The sequence below is a fragment of the Desmodus rotundus genome, chromosome 2, assembly GCF_022682495.2.
Source record: "Desmodus rotundus isolate HL8 chromosome 2, HLdesRot8A.1, whole genome shotgun sequence".
Lineage (NCBI taxonomy): Eukaryota > Metazoa > Chordata > Mammalia > Chiroptera > Phyllostomidae > Desmodus > Desmodus rotundus.
The window spans coordinates 43,187,932-43,195,301 of NC_071388.1; the positions used below are offsets into that span (position 1 = coordinate 43,187,932).

Below are 7,370 nucleotides of genomic sequence, written 5' to 3' on the forward strand. Positions count from 1 at the left end.
CCCAAACGGGCATGACCTGGGAGTCATGCCCATCATTATGCTCACATTCTGTTGTCCAAAACCAGGTCACGTTGTTACACCCAGCTGCAAAGGAGGCTGTGAAAATCTTCTGCTGGGGAGACACCCAAATATCCATGTATCTCACCCACAGAACACACTTCCTCTCCTCCAGCTCAAAGTTCAGTGTGGTTGGGGCTGCAGGGTCCTCTCCCACAGATCCAGATGCAGCTCTTTATGTCTGGTGACCTGTAAACAAAAAGAAAAGTTACCTCCCTTCCTTCCAATCACACATACACCCAATATGCACCTACGGAGAAGGAACAGGATGACTAATGAAAACGTCCATCCAGACAAGGGAAGGACGGAAAACATACAACAGTCACCGTCCGCAGCAATTCTATAACCCTACCCCCATAGGTTACTAACACTCGCAGTGCTGGCAGTGGTTAGTGCCTTGGTTTGTCCACCTGGTAGCCCCTGGTCGGTTGACCCCATAGAGGGCAGGTTAGTTTTGGGGAAGATTATTCCTTGTCTGTTTTCCTCCCTGACACATGCCCAGTGGGCACTGGAGAGTATGCCCTTTTGCTGGGGCTTGTAGATTTCACAGCCTATTTCATTCGGTACCTTTTGGGTGGCCTAGGAGTTACTTTTGAAGTCAAAACAATCAAAGGCTTTCTCAAGCTGCACTTATGGATTTTTTGGCAATAAAATTCCCTGTAACAGACTCATAGATGGAGAACAGATGACAGCTAGGGGGTAGGGGGAGGGAGGGGGTGGAGGGATTGAGCAAAAAAGAAAAAGGACTCATGGACATGGACAACAGTGTGGTGATTCCTGGGCGGGGGGGAGTTTTATAATTGGTAATGGAAAAATTACAAGAAAGATTAACTTTTAAAACTTCCCCCCAAGGGTTAGTACCTTCTAGTCCATGTGTTTCCTGTCTGTGCCATGTGCAAGTAGCCATCGTCAAAGTCCCTCCTTAGTCATGGCTTTTACACAGGAAAATTCTGTTGCGTGATTAGTTGCTTCTGTCTCCTCCCCTTTTGTTCTGGAAGGCAAATTACTAGTTACATGACTAGTGGATCTTTCTGACTCTCAGGTTTGGTCTGTTTGGTTTTGTCCTTAGTTCTGAGGAATGGTTCTTACTCTAGGGCATGGTCCTTACTCCTCTACGGATTGGTTGGAGCTCCTGTATCCTCAACACTGTGCAACCCCTGGAATTCCCCCTCGGCGTCAGCCCCATGGTGGCCACTGTCTTCTAGGCCTCATGGTGTCCTGCCTGCATATGCTCAGCCAAGTCCTCAGCCTGGGGAACCCCAATGTAGACTTTCTGGCATGCTTGTCACCCCTGCAGCTCCCTCATCTTTGTTACCTTGCCCTGAAATCTCTAGCCAATTTCGCACCCCTGGATTTCTGCCTCTTCGGTTCAGGAAGAATGCTCTGCTGTGTGTCAATGCTATCGGCTTGCACTTTGGCCCCAGAAAGTGTCCCCAGGAAGAAAGGTGGGTCCAATGTGGTATTCACCTCACACGTTTCCTTTCTCTCAAGCACCACATCTGGTACTGCCTATTGTCCATTGCCTGAAGAGAGTTGCCTCATATCTTTTGTCTAGTTTCATAGTCGTTTGTGGTGGTGATGTTGGGAATCTGGTATCAGCTACACTATTGGGAATATAGTCAAAATCCCTTCTTTCTTCAGGTAGAGAAGTTTATTTGGATGCACAGCTGTCTAGGGAACTGGCCAATGGAATATGAGCAGAAGCAAAGGTATTCACTTGTACTTCTCTTTTCTTCTTTTCCTGCTGGCTGGAATGCTACGGCTGTGCTTACTAGTTGTCCACAAAGATCTACTCTCGAAAACCAGCATAGTTAAAGCAGGGATCTATTCATAAAGAAAAAGGAAGTGAGAGTGGAGAAGAAAAAAGTAAAGGAAGAAATAATGGCTATTTTTTCAAAGTGTAGTAGAAATATCAACGTAGAAATCTATGAAGTTCAGTGAACCCCAAGCAGGAGGACAGAAAAGAAACTCATATCCAGGCTCATCATAGTGTGACCACTGAAAACCAAATATAAAGAGAGAAAGCCCAATAAAAGACACCACATATACAGGAGAGCAATGAAGTGAATGACCGCTGACTCCTCATGGAAAATGAGGGAGGACAGAAGATAATGGAACAACATCTTTAAATGGCTGGAAATAAAAGCCGATGATCCATAATTTTATATTCTGTGAATATGGCTTCAAAAATAAGGGTCAATTAAAGTCATTCAAAAATAAGTGATAGCTGAGAGAATTCACTGCCTGCAAAAGTTCAGTATAAAAATGTTAAACTCGATAGAAACCCATGTAGAGAGCAGCGCCCCCAACAACTGAGCACCCTTTCCAAGTGCACCCAGAATGTTCGGCGGGATCGACCATATGCTAGTGCACAACGTAAGTCTCTCAGTGCGCTTCAGAAGACTGCAATCTTAGAGTATGTTCTCTGGTTACAACAAAATTAAACTGGTGACCAGTAACAATGAGATAGGTAGAAAAATCCTCACATATCTGGGGATTAAGTAAGGTCATTATAAATCAATTATGGGTCAGGAAAGAAGAAATCACAAGAGAAATTTAAAAATATTGAAAGTTAGCCCTGATGGGTGTGGCTCAGTTGGTTGGGCTGTGTCCTGCAAATCGAAAGGTCACCAGCTCAATTCCTGATCAGGGCACATGCCCGGGTTGCAAGTTCCTCTGGTCAGGCGTGTGCAAGAGACAACTGATGGTTGTTTCTCCTCCTCTCTATCTCTCTCCCTTCCCCTCTCTCCAAAAATAAATTAAAAAAAGATTTTAAAAAATATTTAATGTTAAATGATAATGAAAATGTGAAACATCAAAATTTGTGAGATGACCCTAAGCAGTGCTTAGAGGGAAGTTGATAGGTTTAAATGCTCACATCAGAAAAGCAACAAGGGTTTAATATCAATGATTTACTGCATTTTTCAGACTATAAGATGCACTTTGCCCCCCAAATTTGGGAGGAAATGGGGGTGTGTCTTATAGTCCAAATGTAGCTTACCTGGCTTGTGGGGGGTGGGGTTATGTTATTAAATATTTTACCACATTTTTTGCTTCAAAATTTTTTTCCTATTTTCCTTCTCTAAATCCTAGGTGTATCTTATAGTCCGAAAAATACGGTAAGTTTCCAGCTTCAGAAACAAGAAAGAGGTGAGTAAATTGTGCTCAGAGTAAGTAGAGGAAGGAAATAATAAAGATAAGGGCAAAGGTCCATAAAAGAGACAATATAGTCCCACCATAAAGAAAAGGAGCATTGGCGGTGAGGCAGCAAGCAGCGGTGGCAGCTGCATTGGTGGCGGGGGCGGTGGGGCAGGCAGGTTCAGGCTTCGAGGTCAGCCTTCGCCAGGATCCTGATGGATGAATAACTGCATCATCCAGGAGACACTTGCACTCAAGTTGGGGAATGCAGCTGCCAGAAACGAACCAGGAGAGTAGAAGTACTATTTATAGATTTTGATGGGGTCCTCTATCATATTTCAAATCCCAATGGAGACAAAGCAAGTGATGGTCAGTATTTCTCTGAAATTTTTAAAGGAACTTCAGGCACGTGGTGCTGCTGAGTTGTTGAAGAGAGTGTTCGGGAGTTTCTTGGTAGATCCAGAATCCGTATATAATGACTCTTTGTTCTATATGGCCTTGAATATCTGTCCTCATCCAAGGATCCCGTAGTACGTCAGTCTGGCATGTTGAAATGAAATTGTTTTGCCTCTGTCTTTGAGAACTACTTCCAGTTCCAAGAAGAAGGCAAGGAAGGAAAGTGCAGGACAGTTATCCATTATAGGGATGATGAGACCCTGTGTGTTGAGTCAAAAAAGAACAGGAACAGTAGTCTTCAGCACAGTTTAAGGATGACGGTGATGTGGTCATTCGGAAGGTGTTCAGGTAGGAGTTCAAAGAAGGACGCAGAGCCAGCCCTGCAACCCCACAGGTCCACTTGGGGCACAGGGAACATCCTGTGGGGCTGAAAGACACTGATGCTGCTGTGGGTGACAACACTGGCTACATTACTTAGCATTGTTCCCTCACCTCACCAACTCCAGGGCTCCCAATAACACCATCCACCTGACCCACATGTTCCAGGACTGCCTGCCCTACCACATCAAGTGCTCTAAGGCCTATACTCACACACATATGCGGGCAAAACATCCCACTTCCTCAAGGTGCTGAACGGTGCACGCCCAGATGCCAAGAAGAAAGAAATAAAAACAATCACAGGGAAGACGTTTTCACCCCACTAACTCTTGGGAACAGGAAGAGGAAGTGGCTGGCAACAGAAGGCTGGAACACTTGTTACTGGATAATCATAGCTTTTAATGTGCCAACCCTTCAGGCTCTTAAAGGGGTTTCCATTTTGGTCCATTTTGCACACGTTTGGAAAATAATCTTCAGAAATGAGCTGTGCTTGCAAGGATTTCATCTAATGAACAAAATGAACTAACAAGCAAAATATAGACAGACACATAGAGAGCAGGCTGACAGCTTGGCAGGGAGCAGGGGCAGTGGTTGGGGGTGGAGGGATTGAGCAAAAAGGGGAAAAAACCTCATGGACATGAATAACAGTGTGGTTGTTGCAGGGGTTGGTGTGGGAAGGGATATAAGGGAGATAAATGGTATTGGAAAAAATACAATTAAATAAATTAATAAATAAGTAAATAAATAAATGAATGAATAGAAAAATCCACTTGATCAACTTAATTCCTTTTCTTTATCTTCCCTCCCTCACTTCCCTCTTCCCTTCCACCGTTTCCAAGCGGCTTTGCTCTGTGTTACTGGTAACAAGTCGCAGGATAATGCAGTCTTAACTTGTTTTCTCCTAAGTATTTGAGTTCGAAACTGCGGTATCTAAAGTATGATTGGAGTCATCAATGAAGAAAATCTTTTTATCTAAGAAAGAAAGAAAGAAAGAAAGAAAGAGAGAGAGAGAAATGAAACAGAACTGAAACTTGGTTCTATGCAAATATTAATGAAATTGATAAACCTTTTATGAGATTAGTCAAGAAAGAGAAGGAAAGAGAGAGAGAGAGATCACAAATATCTGAAAAAAAGATGGAAGTTAATAGGGATTCTCAGCTTGAACAAATTTAAAAGAGCTATTATAAATAATTTTATGCCAATACATTTTATTTTTATTTTATCTTTGTTTTTATTATATTTTATTGATTATGCTATTACAGTTGTCCTGATTTTTCCCCCTTTGCCCCCCTTCACCCAGCAACCCCACTCCCTCAGGCAATGCCCCCACCATTGTCCAAGTCCATGGGTCCTGTGTAAGTTCTTTGGCTACGCCACTTCCTGTACTGTACTTTATACCCCCACGGCTATTCTGTAACTACCTACTTGTACTTCTCAATCCCCTCACCTCTTAACCTATTCTTCCACACACCCCTCCCACCTGGTAACCATCGAAATGCTCTCCATATCTATGATTCTGTTTCTGTTCTTGTTTGCTTAGTTTGTTTTTTAGATTCAATTGTTGGTAGATATATATTTATTACCATGTTATTGTTCATAGTTTTGATCTTTTTATTTAAAAAGCCCCTTTAACATTTCATATAATGGTTTGGTTTTGATGAACTCCTTTAGCTTGTTTTGTTTTGTCTGGGAAGCTCTTTATCTGCTCTTCGATCTAAATGATAGATTTGCTGTGTAGAGCAGTCTTGGCTGTAAGTCCCTACTTTTCATGACTTTGAATATTTCTTAGCAAACCCTTCTAGCCTGCAGTTTCTTTTGAGAAATCAGCTGACAGTGTTATGGGAACATCCCTGTAGGTAACTAATTTCTTTTCTCTTGCTGCTTTTAAGATTCTCTCTTTATCTTTAAACTTTGGCATTTTAATTATGATGTGTCTTGGAGTGGGCCTCTTTGCATCCATCTTATTTGGGACTCTCTGTGTTTCCTGGACGTGCCTGCCTATTTTCTTCACCAAATTAGGGAAATCTTCTTTCACTATTTTTTCAGATAGATTTCCAATTTCTTGCTCTTTTTCTTCTCTTTCTGGCACCCCTATGATGCAAATGATGGGCCTATTGAAGTTATACCAAGGCTGCTTATACTATCCTCAGACTTTTTGATTCTTTTTTCTTCTTGTTCTGATTGGTTGTTTTTTGCTTCCTTATGTTCGAAATCATTGATTTGACTTTCAGCTTCATCCACCCTACTGTTGTTTCCCTGTGAATTGTTCTTTATTTCAATTAGTGAATCCTTCATTTCTGACTGGGTCTTTTTTTGTTCCTGAGTCCCTAATTAAGTTCCTTGGGCATTCTTATAGCTGGTGTTTTGAACTCTGCATCTGATAGATTGCCTATCTCCGTTTCATTTAGTTTTCCCACAAAGGAAACTTCAGGCCCAAATGGTCTCATCAGTAAATTTCATCAAACATTTTAGGAAAATGGATGGAGCGGCAAGAACATATTTTAGAAGAACACATGGATAGAAAATATTTTTGCAGCCATATTTGGAAATTACAAGCTGCCACAGTGACATTGAAATAGGTAGAGATTTCTTACACAGGACACAAAAAGTACAGACTATTAAAAAAAGATTGGACTTACCAGAATAAAAAAAAAAAACTACTCATCAATAAACCCTGTTAAGAAAATGAAAAGTCAGCACCTGGACTGGAGAAAATATGTGCAATACACATATATGACAAAGAAATTGTGTCAAAATAGATAAAGGACTCCTGTAAATCAATAATAAAGAGACAACCCAATACAAAATAGGCAAAAGACTTGAAGAAAAACTTTAGAAAACAAGATTTTCTGGTCAATAAACACAGGAGAAGATGGTCAACATTTTTAGTCATCAGGAAAATGCAAATTAAAACTGCAATAAGATATTCCTTCATAACCATTAGGATGGCTAAAATTAAAAAGACTGCCCTGTCTGGTGTGGCTCAGTTGGTTGGAGCATTGTCCCATAGACCAAAAGGTCGTAGGTTCAATCCCCGGTGGGGTCACATATGAGAAGGCAACTGATGGACATTTCTCTCTCATATTAATCTCTCTCTGTCTCTCTCTCTCTGTCTCTCTCTCCTCTCCTTCCCACCTCCCTTCTTTCTCTCCCTCTCCCTTTCCCTCTCTCTAAAAGCAATGAAAAAATGTCCTTGGGTGAGGATTAAAAATGTTACTATTTAAAAAAATTAAAAACACTAAAAATTCTAAGTGTTGTTCAGGGTGTGCAGTAATTGGATTTTCATGTATTGCTAGTGGCTATGTAAAATAATACCACCATTTGAAAATTGTTTTTCAGTTTCTTATATAAAGATAAACATATACTTATCTTATGACCCAGGGTAGTAGGCAGAACAATAT

At 41.3% G+C, this 7,370-nt stretch overlaps 1 pseudogene; it reads left to right on the forward strand.

Annotated features, from left to right (window-relative positions):
* The first annotated feature begins 3,414 nt into the window (after positions 1-3,414).
* On the forward strand, positions 3,415-4,295 carry LOC112309452 (actin-related protein 2/3 complex subunit 2 pseudogene; annotated as a pseudogene).
* Positions 4,296-7,370: the final 3,075 nt, after the last annotated feature.